The 22,868-nt window shown below is 48.5% G+C and overlaps 1 non-coding gene across 1 annotated transcript; it reads right to left on the reverse strand.

Annotated features, from left to right (window-relative positions):
- Nucleotides 1–22,545: 22,545 nt before the first annotated feature.
- On the reverse strand, nt 22,546–22,617 carry trnaw-cca (transfer RNA tryptophan (anticodon CCA)). The gene has a single exon. It is a non-coding gene; the product is annotated as a tRNA-Trp (tRNA).
- Nucleotides 22,618–22,868: the final 251 nt, after the last annotated feature.

Genomic DNA, 22,868 nt, shown 5'->3' on the forward strand with positions numbered 1-22,868 from the left:
TGATTTCTGCCCTCTCCCCCTTCTGCTTATAAATGAGGGTGATGATGCCTTTTCTCATGGATTCTGACATGCTGCCGGCCAGGAGCATACTCTCGTATACTTCCAGCAGGTCTGGGCTGACCCAGTCCCACAGGGCCGAGTACAACTCGACCGGGAAGCCGTCGCTCCCGGGACTTTTACACGTCTCGAAAGACTCGACGGCCTTTGTCAGCTCGTCCAGAGTTAGCGGCTTGTCCAGTCCCTCCCTCCTGCTGTCATCTAAGACCTCTGTGATAGATGACAGGAAGGACTGGGAGGCTCTGCTGTCTGTGGGCTTCGCTTCATGCAGCCCAGCATAAAAGGATTTGCTGATCCTGAGTATGTCGGGCTGCGAAGACGTTACCGAGCCATCTTCTTCCTTCAGGCTGCTGATAACAGAGCTCTCTCTGTGTACCTTTTGGAAGAAGTAACGCGAGCACGTCTCATCCTGCTCGATGGAGCGGACTCTGGACCGGAAGATGATCTTGGAGGCCTCCTTGACAAAGAGCGAGGCCTGCTGGCTCTTCACCTCTTGGAGGTCCTCCTTGACCTCGACCCCCATTGACTGCAACCGGAGTAGATTTTGCTTAATTTTCTGGAGTCGGGACAGTTCCCTCTGTCTCTCTCTCGCCTTCTGAACACATTTGTGGATGAAGAACCTCTTGATGTTCTCCTTAATCGCTTCCCACCAGTGAACTGGAGACTCAAAGAGGGGTTTCACGGTCCTTCAACCATTGTAATCCCTTTTGAGTTCCTCAACGTTCTCTGGGGTCAGCAGTGTCGCATTGAGCTTCCACGTCCCTCTGCCAACCTGCTGGTCGTCCTGTAAGTGACAGTCGGCCAGTAAGAGGCAGTGGTCAGAGAAGAACACCGGCTTGACGTCGGTGGATCCGACCGTGACAGCACGGTACACAAACAGGAAGTCAATCCTGGAACGGGCAGACCCGTTCGATCTTGACCATGTGTATATGCGCTGCGCTCCGTCTGCAGGTTTGCTGAAGACGTCGTGCAGTTTGGCATCCTTAACTGTTTCTATTAGGAATCTGGACGTAGCGTCCAGTTTGTTGTCGTCACTGCCGGATCGTCCAGCCGCATCGATGATGCAGTTGAAGTCACCGCCTAGGATGACCGGCCTGGACGTCGCCAGCAGCAGTGGGAGCTGCTGGAAGACGGTCAGCCGCTCGCTGCGTTGTCCCGGGGCATACACGTTGATCAACCGGAGCGGAGCGTTGTTGTACATCACGTCTGCTACGAGGAGGCGGCCGCCCACCACCTCCTTAACTTCGGAGATGGTGAAGTTACCTCCCAGCAGCAGAATACCCAGGCCGGAGGAACGGCAGTCATTACCCCCCGACCAGATCGATGGCCCGTGGGACCACCATCGCGACCACTGCCTGGAGGTGCTGAGGTGTGGTATTCCACACTCCTGCAGAAACAGTATGTCAGCTTTGACCTTGGCAAGGTAATCCAAGGTTGAAACACATCGCGTAGTAGATTTAATGCTACGCACATTAATGGAAGCAATTCTTATACCCATTTTTTACTAAAAATTAGTTGTTGCTTCCCATACCATTTGTCCTCGCTAGTCCCAGTCCTTCCCCTTCGGGATGTTCCTGCATACCCATCGTGTGCGCAAGCAGTTTCACGTTGGTTGGGCTCAGAAACCCCACCTGATTTTTCATGCAGGGTTTGTGCCGCTCGGGTGACATCGGGGGGGTCTTGTAGGCAGAGAGCATTGGGTTGTCCTCAGCTGCTTCCATCTGTTCCTCCTTGAAAACATCACAGCTCCCGGTCTCCCGGAGCTCAGGTGCGCCAGACGTGTCTTTGCTCCCGGTGTCCCGGAGCTGAGATGCGTTGGCCACGTCGTTACGTGTGGGGAATTGGGGTTGGGGCACGCCGGGCCCATCACAGCTTCCAGTGCCCGGGGGCTGGGATGCTTTATCATCCATCTCGGAGTTCTGCCGCCTCTTTTGAAAGGGCTGTCGTTCCAGCATTTCCCCGTTCAGTGAAGAGGAGTTGTTGCAGTCTGATTCAGAAGAGAGCCTCCTCTTGCCACTGGTTTGGGTAGTGGCTTTGGGATGTTTTTTCTTTGTGGTTTTCCTCTGGACCACTTGCCACTGACCTGTTTGTCCATCTGCTGCCTCCTCCTCCATTGATTCTGTCTGTGTAGGAGGGGTTTCCGGGCGCTGGGTAGGCGCCTCCCCTTCCTTCTCAGGTTGAAGTGCCTCACTGCGGAGAAGGTTGCTGGTCTCCTTTCGAACAGCGGACGCCTTCGTCGAACCTTCTCCCGGCCATTCCTTGGACCTTGCCGCCTGAGCATAGCTGAGACAACGTTTGGGGCAGGTCTTGTAGAGATGGCCTGCCGCACCGCACAAGTTGCAACGCTTAGTCTGCTTACAGTCCTTGCTCTGATGGCCTTCCTCCTTGCAGTTCTTGCAAACAACCGTGCTGCAGTTGGCTGCCATGTGAACAGATTTGCCACAGGTGCGGCAAACTCTGAGCTGCCCAGCGTAGACCAAGAAGCCTCGACTTCCCCCGATAGCGAAGCTGGAGGGAGGGTGGATGATGGCTCCACTGGGATCTACCTTCAAGGTCACCTTGACCTGCCGCTCGCTGGTCCAGATCCCAAAGGGGTCCTTGACATCAGTGCTGCTGCCGGCCACCTCGACGTACCTGGCGAGAAATGTGAGTACATCCACCACCGGAACATGGGGGTTGTAGAGGTGAATCGTCACCACCCGGTCCCTTTGAGATGGAAGCGTGAAGAGCGGCTCCGCTGTGAGGATCGACAGTGGCGCACGGTCCCCTTTCTCCTTGAAGGCCTTCAGGAACTTGATGCATCCCGCCACGTTCCGGAACGTCACATCGAAGTATCCACTGCTGGGGAAATCCTGCAGGCAGAAGACGTCCGTCGCTTGAAATCCGCAGCAATCGAAGAGAATTTTCTTGATGAAGAAGGTGCGATCGACCGGTGCATCTCCTTCCTTGTCCTTCACGACCACCCGAACGGTGTTGCGCACTCCCTGGCCCGAAGCTCGAAAATTGGTTATAGCCATTTTACTCAAAGCTTCCCCAGGATCAAAAGGCAATTATCATGGTCTCTTCTCAATCAAATAAGCACTGATAAGAACAGATACTGCACTTGATCTTAGCAAAAATACATTACAAAACAGTTTCAAACAGCACCAAGTCAAAAATTACAAACAGTGCAAAGGAGGTCCGTTTGCTTCAATACAATCATGAGTTGCCTCACAATCCTTCCGTTTCACATTTGTCGTGCGAGATACATTTTTACATTTTACAGCAGACAAAATTTTCCCGATACAGTTAGAGGGGTTTCCCATGGATCAAGCTCCTCAGTTCAGCTTGGTGGGGGGACCTTACACAGTGGTCTTTCCCCATTGAGCCTTTGCTGTGGCTGCCGCAAGCTTTAGTGCGTCCCTCAGCACGTAGTCCTGGACCTTGGAATGAGCCAGTCTGCAACTTTCGGTCGTGGACAACTCTTTGCGCTGGAAGACCAGCAAGTTTCGGGCAGACCAAAGGGCGTCTTTCACCAAATTGATAGTCCTCCAGCAGCAGTTGATGTTTGTCTTGGTGTGCGTCCCTGCGAATGCCCGGAGAGCACAGACTCCTGTGTTACAGAGCTGCTTGGCATGAATCTCGACTAAAACCACTGCATCTCTTTTGGCAGCATCTGTGGAGAGAGAAGCAGAGTTAACATTTCAGGTCAATGACCCTTCTTCAGAACTGATCCCCCATCATAGTAAATAGTTCAGAATTAGATTCAGAACCTTATATGGAACAGTCTCTTTGCATCCCTTGTTGGAGGCTCAAATCTCTCTGCACCAGCCAGCTAGCCATGTGACTAAAACATTTGTGTGTTGGAAGACCACTGCTGGATCCCCCATTCGTTCAACATTGTCTGTTACCATGGAAATATATTTCCAGTAAGAGATTGCAATTTTTAAACTTTTAATGTTCATATGACAAAATAATGTGTGCCGCATTCTTGGCAGGTGGGGGATTTGCCTGACAATATTAAATTTTGTTCTATTCAATACAGCTGTGATGACCTTTGACCTTTTCTGACTTTTATAAACAGTATTTGAAGGGTCTCGGTAACAATGTTCGGTGTTGATGAGAGTGGGGTCTGGGTGAGCAGCTGCTGAGTGTGACAGGGTCAGGACTGTAAGCAGGAAGTTCTCTGACAGTCTCTCTCTCTCTGTGATGGGTTGAGTTGATTGACAACTGGCAGCTGTTGGCATTTCGATAAATGAAGTTCCCTCCAACCATTTTTTTTGACTGACAGTGTAGTATAAGGATGTAAAGGACTAATTACTATGATGGGGGAATCAACCCCTCCCACTGTCAGAGTGATGATGTGACATGAGATGAGGTTTGGGAGAAGAGAGAGCAGCACCAAGGATGCCAGCTTAGGAGGCTTGATGAGTGTGTATATAGTAGTGTGTAAATTAGAAAAGAGTTCTTAGTTCTTTCAGCAAAACATATCGAGAAACTCACAATTTTATTATTCAGGAGTCAGAACACAGATATTAACTCTGAGTGGCAGTTCTAGTTTCATTTACCAAAAAGAAATAGAGAATAATATTGCTCACTGATTGAAATCCCCCAGTGAGGAGACAGTTAAACAGGTGATCTGTTGGGGTCTCCTTCGATCCAAGGTTTCGACAGCATTTAATCTCCCTTTTTGGTGAAATTCTCTGTTATTTGCAACTTTTTTTATCCAGCTTTGATGGGCGAGTGAAAAAGCTGAAAAAAAGTGAACAGTTCCATCCTTTCTTTTCTTCCTTCTTACAGTTTCTCTTTTCTGTCCCAGATCAATATAATGATGAGAATCCCAAATTAATCTGTGTTTCTGGTGCTTTATCCATTCCAATCAAAATTCAACATTCCAATCAAATCTATCTGTTATTCCACAGTGTCTCTCCATGTGTTTTATTCTGTTGTATTCTCTCACAGTCTGTTTGATGATCAATGTTGCATCTCACTCTGTGTTCTGGTGAAGATCAGAAGCAGTGATATCTGTTTTCACTACACGCCAAGTCTTCCTGAGGCTGTGCCTCGCTGATCATGTGGAGTTAGGAACATAGCAACATAGGAGCAGGAGTCGGCCATTCAGCCCATTGAGCCTGCCCCGCCATTTAATGTAATCATGGCTGATCATCCACTTCAATTTACTTTTCCCCACACTTTCCTCATATTCCCTTATGTCATTTGTATTTAGAAATCTGTCAGTCTCTGCTTTAAACATACTTAATGACTGAGCTTCCACAGCCCTCTGGCATAGAGAATTACAAAGTTTCACAATCTCTGAGTAAAGAAATTTCTCCTCACCTCTATCCAGTGTGGCTTCCCCCTTATTTTGAAATGGTGTCACATGGATCTAGACTCCCCAACCAGGGGAAACATCTTGGCTGCATCTACCCTGTCTATCCTTTAAGTATTTTGTTGGTTTCAATGAGATCACTTCTCATTCTATGAAACTCTAGAGAATACAGCCCCAGTCTCTCTTCCTCGGATAGATCCACTAAGCTGGGAACAAGTCTGATGAACCTTCGTTGAACTCCTTCTATGGCAATAATATTCTTCCTGAGGTAAGGGAAGCAAGTGCAGTCTAACCACGGTTCCATAAAACTGAAGAAAGAATTCACTACTCCTGTGCTCAAATCCTCTTGCGATAAAGGCTAACAAACTATTAGCCTTCTTAATTGCATGCTAGATTTCAGTGACTTATTGAAAAGGACATCCAGGTCACCCTTATATTCTATACCTCAGCTAATAAAAGGAAAGGATTCCATATACCTGCTGATCCACCTTATTGACCTGTCCTGCTACCTTCAGGGATCTGTGGACATTCACTCCAATGTCCCTCAATTACTCCACACCGTTCAGTGTCCTCCCATTAATCATGTATTCCTTTTCTTTCTTTAACCTTTTAAGTGTCCCATTTGAATTCAACTTGCCACTTTTCTGCCCACCTGACCAGTCTCGACCAGTCTATTGATATCTTCTTGCAGTATACAGTTATTCTCCTCACTATCAACCAAGCGGCCAATTTTCATGTCATCTGCAAACTTCTTGATTATGTCCAAGGGTCACTGACCAGAAACATTAAATCTGTTTCTCTCTCCACAGATGCCACCAGACCTGCTGAGCATTTCCAGCATTTCTGGTTTTTATTTCAGATTTCCAGCATCCGCAGTATTTTGTTTTTATGTCAATTTTTCTCTCTCTTGGCTCTTCACCGCTGCTCGCAAATGCCTCAAGTTCAGTGAAAAAAAAGACTATGTGCTGTGGGACACATTAAAGCTTGGGGAAGCCACCATGGCGTCTCAATGGGAAAGGCTACAGTCTCAGGTCATAGTACAGTGAGGGGCTGGAACCCGTGTAAAACCCCTCAGGCTGTTTGCACCAGAGAATGTTTGATGTGTAATGTAAATACTGTAAATATAACCTGTGCAGGCAGGGATAGTGAGATACCTCATGTACATTATTGAATGAAACTGATCAGTATTGTACATTATGTAATATTAAATTTGAACTGCTTTGCAATGTAATTGCACAAATTTTATCTTGTCACACCCAACTTCGCTCTGTATTCGTTCCTTTTACAGAGTGGAAGCTGATATTTGTCCCGTTTTAAATTGCTGAACCGGACCTTCCTCCCGCCGCTTCCAGTTAACAGATTGACAAATGAAAATCATTCCTAAAATAGCACCAGGATTTTATGATGGAAAATACAGTAAAACAGAACATAAAATGAGAGATCATAAAATTGTTGCCTGAAAATTGAAATTTTCCATCACTTCAATTCCTTCCTGCTCTGGAATTGCCGGGCTTTTTCCAATTGGAAAATTTCAGCCAATGAGAACTTCTATTTAATTTATGTGACACTCCGATTGGTTAAGAATTGGATTGAGAAGAGGATGACCAATCAGAGACAGAGTCAAACTGCGGGGATTCCAGGCCCCCAGTAACTGAGCTGAAACTGTTCAGATTGACAAACCCTGGCAGCAGCTTCACACATTGGACACTTCACACTTCACAAGGGCTGGTGTGAGAGAAGCTTCAGATCCTGTCATTACTCTCTGACTCATTATTCATCGAGAACCAAACAATTAGGAAATGTGAAGCAGTGAAGAGACTTTTCACTCTCACTGCAGAATGTGTCATCTGGGGAAATAAGGAACTATTACATTCGGAGATTCCAGGTACATTCCTCCCTGAACAAATCCATTCCTAACATTCCCGATCACAGCCTATCCCAGCTCCTGTTGTCACCCGACTCCATCTGAATTGGAGAAACTCAGGTGTTGGGGTTTGAGTTGTGAGGTGGGGTTTCTCCGCCAGTGTTACTGTCTCACAAACTCACCCCCTGAATTTGTGAACTGAGACTGCAGCGAACACATCTCCAGTTAGAGTGAGGGCCGGACATCCTTCTGTTTTATTACAGAGAGTGGGGAAAGGGCTGGGTGGAGGGGATGTCAGGGAGTCACCAGGGATCCTGGATTTACTCCAAATCATTTCCATGTGGAATCTGCAGACGGGGCCGGGACAGGGATCATTTGATCAGGGGATCAGCTCTTTCCTGAGAGATGTGGGTGGCTCTGAGAAGAGCCTTTGTGTTCAGATGTTTACAAGTTTCCCGCGCTCTTTCACTTCTTTCCAGACCCTGCTTTCTGAGCCTTCGCTGCTTTCGGCTTGACCTTGCTCTTCCATGTCTGCACTTTCTTCAGCGCCTTTCCACCCGCCGCATTCTTGCCTTTTTTGACCTTCTTCGCAGGAGACGTTTTCTGAAGCGTTGCTTTCTTCACCGCCTTATTTGGCATTGCCGCCGCCTGGCTGCTCGTTTTCTTGGCTGTTACTTTCTTTGTTGTCACTTTCTTGTCTGCTGGTTTCTTCACTAAAGATTTCTTGTCTGCTGGTTTCTTCACTAAAGATTTCTTGTCTGCTGGTTTCTTCACCTTCTTTCCCACTTTTTCCTGGGTTTTCCTTCTTGCTGATTTTGAAGGAGGCGGAGGCTCCCTGTCCCTTGCTCTGCACCAGGGAGCCATTGTTCACATTCCTCTTGATACTTTTCGTGATCTGGGTCTTGAGCTTCTCCTGAGCGGTGGCAGACCTGCAAGGAATCAACTACCAGCTAGCGTATAAAGCGAGACCAAGGCTCAGGGCCTTCAGTTACCTGGAGGGGAGTCGGAGAGGCAGCGGATCCTGTGAGGAACCACAATCCAGGAAGGATGAGAAGGTCATTGTCAGGGTACAGAGGAGATTAAGTTAAAGATTTACCAGTTTATAAGCAAGTGCAGAGCCAAGGAACGGTGCTGAGGCAGATCAAATAAGAGGAAGCTGTGATCAGTTGGAAGGCAAGAGTGATTAAATGACAGAAGAGATGATGGTGCAAGGCAAAAGTCAGGGAAAGAATAAGTAACATTTTGTAAGCACAGATAGCAGGAGTGGGGTTTGAGCCCACACAGACACTAAGTCCAACGCCTTAACCACTCGGCCATCCTGGTACGTTAACCCACCACTGAAAATGAAATTTAATGTGATCCGGGTGCCATTTGGCCTTTTACAATATAAAGTTATGAAACCTCTCCCATGCTAAATTGGACCCTTCATTATTTATGAACCTCAATCGGATCACCCCTCAGTCTAGGTTTCTCGAAAGTGTAGGGTCCCAACTCTTTTAGTCTAACTTGATAACCAAGATGTCTTATACTGGGAATTAGTCGAATGTCTCTCCCCTGTACCCTTTCCAAAGCCTCAATATCACCCATCATGTGAGGAGACCAAGACTGGATGCAATATTCCAAGTGAGTACTGACCAATGTTTCATAAAAGGACAAATTCGGGACATCTCAGATCCTGAAGGAGTCCGTGTCCAGAAGCAGCAAGACCTGGACAACATTCAGACTTGGGCTGCTAAGTGGCAAGTAACATTCACACCACATAAGTACCAGGCAATGACCATCTCCAACAAGAGAGCATGTAACCATTTCCCTTTGACGTTCAACAGCATTACCATCGCTGAATCCCCCCACCATCAACATCCTGGGGGTTCCCATTGACAGAAGCTGAACTGGACCATTCATGTAAATACACTGGCTACAAGGGTAAATCAGATGGTGGGAATTCTGTGATGAGTAACTCAGCTCAAGGCACTAGGTGAAATGCTCATTCGGAGAGCTGGAAAAATGGACTGGTCAGTTGTGCAGAAAAGTGGCAAATGGAATTCAACTTGGAGAAATGTGAGGTGATGCCTTTGGTGAGGTCAAACACAGCAAAGGAATACACAATTAATGGGAGAATACTGAGAGGTGTAGAGGAAGTGAGGGACCTTGAAGTGAATGTCCACAAATCCCTGAAAGTAGCAGGATAGGTTGATAAGTTGGTTAAGAAGGCTTATGGAATCCTTTCCTTTATTAGCCGATGTATAGAATATAAGAGCAGGGAGGTTATGCTGGAACTGTATCAATCATTAGTTAGGCCACAACTTCAGTTCTGTGTGCAGTTCTGGTCACCTCATTACAGAAAGGATGTAATTGCACGAGAGAGGTTACAGAGGAGATTTACGAGGATGTTGCCAGGACTGGAAACATGCAGCTATGAGGAAAGATTGGATAGACTGGGGTTGTTCTCCTTGGAATAGAAGAGGCTGAGGGGAGATTTGATTGAAATGTACAAAATTGTGAGGGGTCTGGATAGAATGGATGGGAAGGGTCTATTTACCTTAGTAGGGAGGTCAGTGACTAGGGGGCATAGATTTAAAGTGATGTGTTGAACAATTAGAGGGGAGATGAGGAAAGGTTTATTCACCCAGAGGGCGGTGGGAGTCTGGAACTCACTGCCTGGAAGGGTAGCTGAGGCAAAAACCCTCAACTCATTTAAAAGGAGTCTGGATGTGCACCTCAAGTACCTGAACCTGCAGGGCTACGGTCCAAATGCTGGACAATGGGATTCAGCTGAGTGGCTCGTTTTTTGGCCTGCCTGTGCTGTAAACTTTCTATGTTCTATGATTCTATGCAGACACAATGGGCCGAATGGCCTCCTTCTGCACTGCAATAATTTTGTGATTTTTGACTCTCCAAAACTTGTCAACCATCTACAAGGCACAAACCAGGATGAGTGTAGCACCAACAATACTCGAGGAACTCGACACTGTTCAGGACAAAGCAGCCACCTTGATTGTCACCCCATTCACCACCTTAAACATTCACGCCCTTCACCACTGACGCACAGTGGCAGTAGTGTGTACCATCTACCAGATGCACTGCTGCAACTCACCAAGGCTCCGCAGACAGCACCTTCCAAACCGAAGACCTCCACCACCTTGAAGGACAAGGGCTGCAGATGCATGGAAACACCACCATGTGCAAGCTCCCCTCCAAGTCACACACCATCTGATCTGCAAATATATCGCTGTTCATTCACTGATGTTGGGTCAAAATCCTGGATCTCCCTTCCTAACAGCACTGTGGGTGTACCTACACCATTTTGAGTGCAGCAATTCAAGAAGGGAGCTCACCGCCACCTTGTCAAGGACAATTAGTGATGGGTAACAAATTCTGGACTTGCCAGTGTCACTCACATCCCATGAAAGAATATGCCTCATTTTATGCTCAATTGTCCTCTGAATGCAGCACAACCCTCTATTTGCTCCAACTGTCACTTCACAACATTGCTGCTGTACCTTTAGAGATCTGTGCACTAGAACATCCAGATCTCTGCTCAAAATTATTTTCTTTTTTCTACCTACTTTAATGTTTTTCCCTGAAGGGTGTATGAATGTTGAGCATTCACCCTGTCCACATGAATAACACTGCACTTACCCAAATTAAACATCATTTACCAGTCATGAACCCAATCTCCCAACACATTAAGATCAGCCTGAAACAGTTGACTATCGTTTACAGTCGGAACAGTCGCACAGATCTTCAAATCATCTGTAAATCTACAGATTGTGCCCCCTCCACCTACATCCAGATCATTAATAAAAATAGTAAAGAGCAACAGACCCAACACCGATTCCTGTGGGACACCACTGGTAACTGGTCTCCAAACAGATCCAGATCCATCTGTAACTACTTTCTGCCTCCGTCCTGCCAGTCAGTTCCCAATCTAGATCAATATATTACCACTGATACCAGGGACTTTAATCTTATAGAGAAGCCTCTTGTGTGGAACCTTATCAAAATCTTTTGGATGAGATCAGCTAATTGAACACAGGCCGAGGATTAGGCCTAGGCCCGTCCTGCTCTGTGTGTGGGTCGCAGGACGACACAAGGTGAGATCAGCTCACTGAGCACAGGCCCTTCCTGCTCTATATGGTGCTCAGTACCTCACCAAATGAGAATAACTAACACACCACAGGCCATGGAGCCTCGGCCCATCCTTCCCTGATTGCGGTTCAGTGCCAACCAGGTCAGATCAGCTAATTCAGCATAGGCTGGGGATGGAACCTGGACCTTTCCTGCTCTGGGGACTCCGTACCATACCAGGTGCGAAGAAGTAAAATACCACAGGCCGGGGATGGAGCCTGAGATTTCCCTGTTCTGTGTGGGGCTCTGTACAACAACGTGTGAGGAGAATTATCATCCCTCAGGCTGAGGAAGGAGCCTGGGCCCATTCTGTTCTGTGTGGCTCCTACCACACTGAGTGGGATCAGTTAACTCAACACAGGCCATGAATACAACCAGGCCCTTTCCTGCTCCGTGTGGCTCAGTATCACACCAGGTGGCATCAGCTAACACAGCACAGGCTGGGGCTGGGGCTGGAGCCTGGGCCCGCCCTGCTCTGTGGGCTCTGTAACAACCCGTAAGATGAACTTTTTTCAAAAGACTTCAGTGTATTTATCTCTGTCCAACACTCTGAGGCAGCTTTCTGTGTTTATAAAGAGTGTAATTTATTGACTGGTCTCTTGGATCAAACAGGGTAACAGACAGAGGTCTGTGTGCAGAGGGTTTGGGGGTGAGCTCTGATTCCTAACCCTTTCTGGATTGTGAAGAATAAAGAATGAATGAGAGAGAGAGAATGTGGGAGATGGGATGATGGAAGAATTTGTCCGTGAACCTGATTAAATGTGGCTCAAACGCAAGATAATATTAAGGTATCAAGAGCAGAACATTAACATAATCTGAGTTCCGCGATCTGGTCGGGTCCCATTCCCCTGAAGTGAGGAATGAACGGGTGGGGAAATTCCACCTGGAGTTATATTTGTCTCCAATGAAGATGAGCTCACAGTGAGGATGGAATAGCTCAGTTGGGAGAACACTAGATTGAAGAACCAGGATACAATCCCTGGTTTCATCAGTTTTAATTTGGTGTCTCCATCAGTTTATGTAGAGAGAATCAGAGGGGAGATTTTCCACTCTTGACCCCATGGGCTGAATTTTAAACTAATGGTGCTGCTCTCGGCAGAGACACCGGAAGCGGGTGTCATCACCACACGAGTGAAATGTGGCCGGCCGACCCCGATCACGGAGCAGCCGACCAATTAATGAAGGGGAGGCGTGGGGCCCATGTAAACAAGGACCAGAGGCCGGGAACGAGGCACTGATGGCACCGGCATCTGACACAACGGCAGGTGCTGGCACCATATTTAAAGGGCTGCCAGACCTGCATTCACTGCTGCCTGGTTTAAAGGAGTGTCTTCCTGAGAGCCCTCTGCTGTCCCAGGACCCGTTCTGCTGCCTCTGCTGCCCCAGGACCCGTTCTGCTGCCTCTGCTGTCCCAGAACCCGTTCTGCTGCCTCTGATGCCCCAGGTCCCGTTCTGCTGTCCCAGGACCCGTTCTGCTGCCCCAAGACCCGTTCTGCTGCCTCTGATGCCCCAGGACCCGTTCTGCTGTCCCAAGACCCGTTCTGCTGCCTCTGATGTCCCAAGACCCGTTCTGCTGCCTCTGCTGCTCCAGGACCCATTCTGCTGTCCCAAGACCCGTTCTGCTGCCTCTGATGCCCCAGGACCCGTTCTGCTGCCCCAGGACCCGTTCTGCTGCCTCTGCTGCTCCAGGACCCGTTCTGCTGCCCCAGGACCCGTTCTGCTACCTCTGCTGCCCCAGGACCAGTTCTGCTGCATCTGCTGCCCCAGGACCTGTTCTGCTGCATCTGCTGCCCAGGACCCGTTCTGCTGTCACTGATGCCCCAGGACCCGTTCTGCTGTCACTGATGCCCCAGGACCCGTTCTACTGTCACTGATGCCCCAGGACCCGTTCTGCTGTCTCTGCTGCCTGATAGGTAAGGAGCTGAATGCGAGCCTGCAGTGACCATGGTCCAATGGTTTGGCGATGCCTTCCTGCAGGTTCGCCTCCAGGTGACAACAGATAGGTGGAAGATCCTCTTCCCCAGGGATGGGAGGTGGAGACCTGTCCGCCTGACCAAGCAAAGCTGCTTTGAGATTGTAGGTGAAGTCAGCAGCCGTGCGGTCACCCCCAAGACATGGATCCAGTGCACGAAGTGGGTCAATGACCGGATCCGGGCTGCTCAGGCGCAAACACAAAACACTTTGCACCCTTTGGACATTGCGCATGGCAGAGTGAGAGGGAGTGTTTGGTGGAAAGGGAGTGACCACCCAGTCATGTGTATTGGGGAAGGGCAGCAGGACATGCTGCCTGAGGCTTGGCTGCATCTCGGTGGGAGGTGCACGTCAGTCATTGTATAAACTCACACAGTCCCTCGAGAGGGGCCACATGCAGGAGGAATATGTGTGTCCACATCATGGACTGCTGGACTATCACCATCAGAGATATTGGGTTTGTCCCCGCTGGGAGACTAACTTTGTTGATCATAGTGGCTGCAGGAGAAGACAGCCCACAATCGGAAAGAACGTGTCAAGACTGGCAGTGGATGCCTTATCTCCATGTCCTCATCCCGATGGAGGAGGAGGCCATGGAACAGGCCGGGCAGCAAAGCAGCTGCTCCATAGCTGATGGAGAGACAGGGACACCTACCTAAGAGAGTGAGTGAACATCTCCTTGGGCACAAGGGAGCATCCGCTGCAAAGGAGCCACACTGTTCATCTGTTCACCACTGCATCAATGGAGCTGCACTGTAGGGGTGGTGGAATTTCACGATATGAAGACGCTAACCCTTCAATGTCCCTGTTTACACATGCAGGCTAGGATGAACGACAAGAGCGAAGAGCTGGAGAGACTGGGGGACAGCCAGACACCTCTGAGGAGGAGGAGGGAGCCTCAGAGGGTGCACCGTCACATCATTCCCCTGCATTCTCCACCAGCACAGAAACCCTCACTCGGTGGGTATCCACTCGCTGTTAGATTTGGGCACACAAGCTGGTGAGCACGTCACAGACAGGCCCGGACAGCTGACGGAGGCAGTGACAGCCGAGGCCACTGGCAGTTGGAAGTCTGTGGGAGGCCAGGCCCATGCTGAGTCCCAGGCTGATGACGTGCCTCTGGTGTCACCAGCAACACGGGAAATGCTGCAGCTGCAGCAAGAGGTCAGGCAACATCTGGCAGAGTTGCCGGAGGTTATGTGTACCCAAGCTCGTATGATGGAGGAGTCCATCCAGGCCTTGCATGCTGTACTGTCTCCGATGGGGGTGTGTCTGGCTTCCTTCCTTGAGAGATTGGTGACTCTGATGTAGAGCCAGATCCAGCCGACCAATCAGTGGCCGCCGGAGATGTGCGCAGACTTGCACTCCATCGCTTTGTCCATGAGATCCGTCAAGCGGTGACAAGGTGAGAGGGGGGACGAGGCACCTGAACTCTTCACCATGTCCACGTCCCTCTCAGGTCAGCAGGGAGGTACAAGTGTGTCTTATAAGGGGGAGGAGCAGCTGGCTGCTACATCTGGGGTCTCCTCTCAGGGTGCTCCTGGTGTGGACAGTAGCTCCAAAGCCCCTCTGCCAGTGACACAAGTGATGCCAGTGCCTGCCTCCATCACCCTCGATGACAGAGGGGGTCCCTGTACCTGTGCAGGTGGTCCTCAGTGTGCCGGGGCCCTCCAGGCCTCAGGCAGCAAGAGGACGGCCACCAATGTCATCCCAAGCCATGGGGCAGCAAGGTCAGCAGCCTGTCTCCATCTCAGCTGACAGAGCAGGGGGAGCACCACGTAGGAGCATGCGGAAAAGATTTCAGAAGAGCACCTAGATTCACTTTGGGTTCACGGTGAATGTGCATTCCAGATGGATAGGGTTGCGTTTGGTGTCACACGGAAGAAAGAAATGATGTTCTCTCATTATGTATCCTTCTTATTGTTGATGCCCTTTGGGACTTCATTTAAACCCTTCCTCCCAAGGGGCTGGAAGTGAGGGACCAAGCCCTGAGTTCACAAAGCTTCGGCCTTGTCACTGTGCGATGTGTACTTGGACGCTGCAGTGCAGAAGGAAGGAGGCGACAACAGGGCTGCTGAAAGCTAAGACTTTTTTGCTGTGGTTCCAGAAGGTGGTAAGGCTCAAAGGAAACTTGAATGTATAAGGGTGTCTCATGTCTCCCTTGTGTGTATCTCATGGCCCCTTTCTTGCTGTTCCCGAGGTTCTTCATCTGGCACTGCTTGGACAGCATCCTCCTCCACATCCTCATCATCAGAGGAGACATCACACTCCACGATATCCTCACGAGTCAACACCTCACCCCTCTGTCATGCCAGATTGTGCTGTGCACAGCAAACCACCAAGATATGCGAGACTCTCGCCGGGACATACTGAAGGGCTCCACTGGATCGATCTAGGCACCTGAATCTCATCTTCAGGAGACCAATGGCCTCCTTGATGGTCGCTCGGGTTGACCCGCAGCAGGTGTTGTAGCTCTCCTCTGCATCCATGCGTGGGTTCCTCACAGACGTCAGTACTCATGTCCTCAGTGGGTAGCCCTTGTCTCCAAGGATCCATCTCTGAAAGCGGATGGGGCCGCGGAAAGGTTCTGGCACCTGGGAGTGCCTTGGTATCCAGGCATTGTGGCTTCTTCCCGGGATTTGTGCACACACCTGTAGGATCCATTTGTGATGGTCACAGACCAGTTACACACTGAGCAAGTGGAAGCCCTTCCTGTTGAAGGCTGCTGGCTGGTCTGCAGGAGCCTTGATGGTCACTTGGGTGCAGTCAATGACACCCTACACCTGGGGAAATCCAGTGATGGCCCTGAATCCTGTAGTCCTCTCAGCTTGACTGTTTGGATCGATGTGCACATAGCCACCGGCCCTCCTGAACAGGACATTGATGACCTCCTTGATGCACTGATTCACCACAGACTGTGAGATTCCACACATATCTCCAGTGGATCCCCACAATGATCTGCTGGTGTAGAAGTTCAGTGGCACGGTGACTTTCAGTGACACTGGCATCAGGTGCCCACCAAGTCCCATGGGACACAGCTGCATCATGGCAGAGAGATCAGTGACGACATCCGTGGAGAGGTGCCGTCTGTGGAGACACTGTCACTCGGACATCTGCAGGTAGTTGAACCTCGGCTGACGTGTTCCTCTGCCTCCTTCTCCAGCCTCCTGTTCGAGGCTGGCCCTCCTGTGGGCCCCCAAGCTGCTGTGGTGTCCCTGCTTGTGCCTGGGCCTCCCTCTCTACTCCTCCTCCTCTTCAATGGGAGCCTCGAATCCAGGGTGAATGAGGCCCATGAGAGGTTGCCCCTCCCTGAGTGCAAGGCCTTCACAGTAAACAACACCCAGTCACAGTTACCTCACTTGTCACCCTCAATGAGGTGGCACTGCCCCAATTGCACCCTGGTGTTGCTCGCCCTGCAGAGCTGGCACATGAGCCCCCACTCCTGACAGTGTTTCCCGATGCCCTTTCCCCCTCCACCCTTGCTGCCAAGTTACGCTGCCTCACCCGATAGCTTCCCAGTGAAGACAACACTCAGCTCCCACCTCCCAGTCACCTCCTTTAACCAGGCGAGGCTCTGAAGCCCCGTGGTTCCCGTGTGCTATTAGTTCAATTGGACCCAGTGAATAAAATTGCTGACAATTGGACTCATAAATACTTTAAATGCCTTCTTGCCGACTGGATGTGCGAAGTCTGCCCTCCATGTCAGCCGCCGACAGAAAAATCCGGTCCGACGTCTTCCATCCCTATTTTATACACCCCCCTCCCCCTCCCCCTCCCCAGCCTCCATTCCCGTCTCCAACGGTCCCTTAAAATTCTGGCCCATGTCTCGAAGACTAATGGGAGTGAAACTACATCTGCTCCTTCGCCTGAACAGGGAGAGCTGCTCTCTCTGTGTTTAAAGTGAATGAATCTGATCTTTACCTTGTCTTACTGGGACGTTCACTGTCTGGAAATGTCTGTTTGAAAATGTTTTCCTGGTATATTAATGCAGCAGAGGAGCAGATGTGAGGTGCTGTTCAACATAGAGGTTTGGAAGTGGGTGAAGGGGTGGAGTGACGGTGTGAGTGAGAGGCGCAGTGAGCGCCATTCTCAATAAAGTGTCAGGAATAAAGGTCAGAGGAACAGACCAGGCAGGAAACACAGAAAGAGCGAGGAGAAGCTAGTGTGAAAAACAGAGATTAAACAACAGGCTTGTTCAGTTGGAACAAAAACAAGAAATGCTGGAATCACTCAGCAGGTCCGGCAGCATCGGCGGAAAGAGAAGCAGAGTCAACGCTTCGGGTCAGTGACACTTCCTCGGCTGGTTCCGAGGAAGGGTCACTGACCCGAAGCGTTGACTCTGCTTCTCTTTCCGCAGATGCTGCCGGACCTGCTGAGTGATTCCAGCTTTTCTTGTTTTTGTTTCAGATTTCCAGCATCCGCAGTATTTTGCTTTGATTTTATGGCTTGTTCAGTTGGTTTGGGTCTGGTGGTTAGAATACCCAGAATCTGGGTTCACTTCCCTTCCAACTCAGCGAATTGTCTCAACATTATGTTCATAAAACCATAGAATGATACCCAAAGAAGGAGACCATTTGGTCCATTGTGTCAGTGCTGTCTCTTTGCTTGTGCTATCCAATTAGTCCTGGTGTTCAGCTTTTTCCTGTAATCTGTACATTTTTCCTTCCAGTATTTATCCCTATTGCTTTTCAATGTTACTACTGAATCTGCTTTCAAGTCCCGATCAGACAGTGCATTCCAGATCACAACACATCACTGGATATAAAATCATTCCTCATTTCGCCTCTGGTCTTTTCTCAATCACCTGATAAATACATCCTCTGGTTACTGACCCTTTTGCCACTAGAAACAATTTCTCCTTATTCAACTTATTGAAAACCTTCTTGATGATGTCACATACTAGACTGCCAGTAAAACTGAAGCCCATGGAATAAAAGGGACAATGACAGCATGCATATGAAGTTTGCAGACTGATAGGAACATAGGAGCAGGAGTACGCCATTCAGCCCGTCGAGCCCACCCTGCCATTCAATATGATGACGACTGATCGTCCACTTCAATGCCTTTTTCCCACATTATCTCCATATCCCCTATGTCATTTGTATTTAGAAATCTGTCAATCTCTGCTTTAAACATACTCAATGACTGAGCTTCCACAGCCCTCTGAGGTAGAGAAATCCAAAGATTCACAACCCACTGAGTAAAGAAATTTCTCCTCATCGCTGTCCTAAGTGGCTTTCCCCTTACGTTGAAATTGTGTCCCCTGGTTCTAGACTCCTCAACCGGGGGAAACATCTTAGCTTCATCTACCTGTCTATCCCTTTAAATATTTTGTAAGTTTCAATGAGATCACCTCTCATTCTTCAAAACTCTAGAGAATACAGGCCCAGTTTCCCCAATCTCTCTTCATTTGACAGTCCCGCCATCCCGGGAACAAGTCTGGTGAACCTTCGTTGCACTCCCTCTATGGCAATAATATCCCTCCTAAGGTAAGGGAAACAAAACTTCACACAGTATTCCAAAGTGCAGACCAACCAAGGTTATATACAATTGAAGCAAGACTTCACTACTCCTGCACGCAAATCCTCTTGTGATAGAGGCTAACATATCATTAGCCTTCCTAATTGCTTGCTGCACCTGCATGTTAGCTTTCAGTCACTTATAGACAAGGACACCCAGGCCCCTTTGTACATTCACACTCTTACCATTTAACAAATAATCTGCACATCTGTTTCTCCTACCAAAGTGGATAACCTCACGTTTTTACACATTATATTTCATGTGCCACTTTCTTGTCCACTCACAAAGTCTGTCCAAATTCCCTTGAAGCCGCTTTGCATCTTCCTCACGACTCACATTCCCACCTAGTTTTGTGTCATCTGCAAACTTGGAAATACTACATTTGGTCCCCACATCCAAATCATGTGAACAGCTGGGTCACAGTGTGGTGGTGAACAGTTGTATTTCTGTCTGGAGGAAGGTTTACAGTGGGTTCCCCATGGTTCCTCATAACTTCAGTTGTGTGCAGAGACTGGAAAAGCTGGGGTTGTGCTCCTTGGAGCAGAGCAAGTTCAGAACAACTTTGACAGAGTTAGAATCAAGGAATCAAATGGTTACAGTACAGAAGGAGACCATTCAGTCCATCATGTCCATGACAGCTCTTTGCAAGAGCAGATCAGCTAATTCCACTCCTCTGCCCTTTCATTGTAGCCCTGCAAATTTTCTCTATTCAGGTGTTTATCCAATTCCCTTTTGAAAGCCACGATTGAATCTGCCTCCAGCACACTCTCAGGCAGTATATTCCAGATCCGAACCACTCACTCTGTCCCACACCCCTGGTACCATTGCAGAAAATCTTTTCTGTTCATTTCATCCCTTATAAATAATTGAAATGAAATGTTTATTAGGAAATGCACAACATAAAAAGGAGAGAGAAATAAATGCTGAGCAAAATAGAAGTCAATGTTTGGAAGGTAAAAAGAGCAAAAGATGTAACTTTTATTCTGGATGAGTGAGAGGAATATATCACACTTTGGGGCTTTTGTAAGAGGATTTACTGATAAACCTGGGATTTGAGAGGAAGCTGGTTCATGGTATACAGAACAAATTCAGCCCCTGGGGTGGAGCCAACAGCTGCACCGTCCAATAACAGACAGGACGGGGACACTGTCTCAGGCCTGGTGAGCTCAGTCGATGAAAGCATGAAACTCTGAAGCTCAAGTTTTTGAGTTTGAGCCCACGGTGGGTGTTTTCTATTTCCTTTTTAGGCTGATTTTACAGGCGTTATCCAGCTCTGAATTCCTCGGCAGAGAGTTCAAGGAGTGTTTGAAATGAGATTCAACAACAGTATGAGAAAGTCTCTCCTTGATTCAGGACTCTTACCTCTCTGCAGCATCTCACTGCTGAAGATTGAACTTTTTCTCATTTCATTCTCAGCTCAGGGTCAGTGTGGACCAATGGGACTTCTGGCTGTCTCCCACTTCACAATCCATCAGTGCTGAGAAAGCAATGGGGAATATTACTCACATGTTACAATGTTTTATAAATACTTGAATGTATTTCACACTGTGTCGAACAGTGTGAATCTCCCCTGGTATATCAGCTGACCAACACTTCAACAGAACATTCACATAATGTGAGCTCTGAGATCTGTTCAGATCCCATTCCCAAGACCTGGAAAGTGGTTTTGGTCTGGATCACTCTTTTTCAGCTGGCACAGACATGATTGCTCAATGGTCTCATTCTGAGCCATAAATTTTCTCCATTTTCTATGTTCTATGAAGTGAGGTGTGATTGGGAGGGGCAATTCCACCAGGGTTATATTTTCTACCAAAACAATGACACAAGGGATACTTCACATTTTTATTCATTCATTCATGCGATGTGGGCATCGCTGGCTAGGCCAGCATTTATTGCCCATCCCAAATTGCCCATGAGAAGGTGGTGGTGAACTGCCTTCTTGAACCGCTGCAGTCCATGTGGGGTACGTACACCCACAGTGCTGTGAGAAAGGGAGTTCCAGGATTTTGACCCAGCGACAGTGAAGGAACAGCGATATAGTTCCAAGTCAGGATGGTGTGTGGCTTGGAGGGGAACTTGCATGTGGTGGTATCCCCTGCATTTGCTGCCCTTGCCCTTCTCGGTGGTAAAGGTCGCTGGGTTTGGAAGGTGCTGTCGAAGGAGTCTTGGTGCATTGCTGCAGTGCATCTTGTAGATGGGACACACTGCTGCCACTGTGTGCCGATGGTGGAGGGAGTGAATGTTTGTAGATGGGGTGCCAATCAAGTGGGCTGCTTTGTTCTGGACGGTGTTGAGATTCTTGAGTTGGAATTGCACCCATCCAGGCAAGTGGAGAGTATTCCATCACACTCTTGACTTGTGAATTGCAGATGGTGGACAGGCTTTGGGGAGTCAGGAGTCATGGATGAGTGAGAGGAATATATCACACTTTGGGGCTTTTGTGAGAGGATTTATTGATAAACCTGGGATTTGAGAGGAAGCTGCTTCATGGTTTACAGAACAAATTCAGCCCCTGGGGTGGAGCCAACAGCTGCACTGTAATTACTCACCTCAGGATTCCAAGCCTCTGACCTGCTCTTCTAGTCACGTTATTTGTATGGCTACCCATGGTAACCTCCATGATGTTGATGGTGGGGGATTCAGTGATTGTAATGCTATTGAATGTCAAGGGGAGATAGTTAGATTCTCTCTTGTTGGAGATGGTCATTGCCTGGCACTTGTGTGGTGCGAATGTTACTTGCCACTTATCATCCCAAGCCTGTGAGACTGAAATAGCTCAGTTGGGAGTGTGTTGGACTGAAGATCCCTGGTTCAATCTGGGGTTTTGGCAGTTCTCCTTTATTCTGCATCGCCCTTTGGTTTTGACTCTTGAGCTGCACAATTTACACTGAAATTATTTACCCAACTCTGAAGGTTGGATTGGAATAGAGAGATATCAATGATGGGAAATATTTCCATTGTCAGCTTTAGCTTATTCTCTATCTCTTTGTGTCCTTTTCCACAGTTTTTGAATCTTTCAGGGCCGGGTGAACATTTGATTTGCTGCATATGTCCCAAACTGAAGCCTTTTCCACATCTCTGGGCAGTCAGACTTGCTCTGTCTGTTTTTGCTGCTCGTGACCATGAACGAGAACAGGCCACGAGTTCAACGTTTATCAGCAAACGGAAGATAATTGGAAAGAATTCTGTGTTACTCCAGACCAGTGACAAAGATACAATGGATGTTATTCAAAATAAATTCCCTTTGACATTTGATGTAAACTTGTTTGCATCTAAAAGTTGGATTTTAAGTGTTGCAAAAATGTGTCAAATTAATGACTGACCATGTGACAGCGCACATGGGGATCAAATCCACAGCCTTGTTGTTATCAACACTGCGTCCTAACCAACTGAACTAAGCGGCCGATAGACAGAGCCAGGTATGGGTTTGAGCCGCACGCTGTGCGGTTTGTGTTTTATTTCTCACACTGGGTGACAGAGCGATTGCACAAACAATGGACACATCACATCCCTGAAACATTGCTCTGATATAAAACAGTGTGAAATAAGAACTGAGCATGGAAATGGAACGGAACCAGAAATCAGGACTTTAATCTATGAAAGTTGATCTTGAAATTCTGCCATGCACGAATATTCCAAGAGAACGAACTCTCTTCTGATATAAAATCCAGGAACTTGAGCTGCTGTAAAACATAACTGAGCCTGACGTGATTTGAACACGCAACCTTCTGATCTGGAGTCAGACGCGCTACCGTTGTGCCACAAGCTCACAGAAAAAGCAAAGTCTTCCATTCCTGGCAGATTTACTTCTTGTTTAGATTCAGTGATTGAAATTAATTCAATCCTCATCTGACCTCCGCTCTGTAAAGGCCTGCCACCCGACCTGAACCCGACGGGACCCGACGACCTGTGTCGGGTCCGGGTCGTGTTGGGTCGCTCTTCCGGGTCTGGCTTTCGGGCTCGGGTCAGGTCGGGCCAGGTTCGGGTTGGGCTGGGTCCAGGTCGGGCTGAGTCCGTGTC

This window comes from Heterodontus francisci, unplaced genomic scaffold, assembly GCF_036365525.1.
Source record: "Heterodontus francisci isolate sHetFra1 unplaced genomic scaffold, sHetFra1.hap1 HAP1_SCAFFOLD_61, whole genome shotgun sequence".
Classification (NCBI taxonomy): Eukaryota; Metazoa; Chordata; class Chondrichthyes; order Heterodontiformes; family Heterodontidae; genus Heterodontus; species Heterodontus francisci.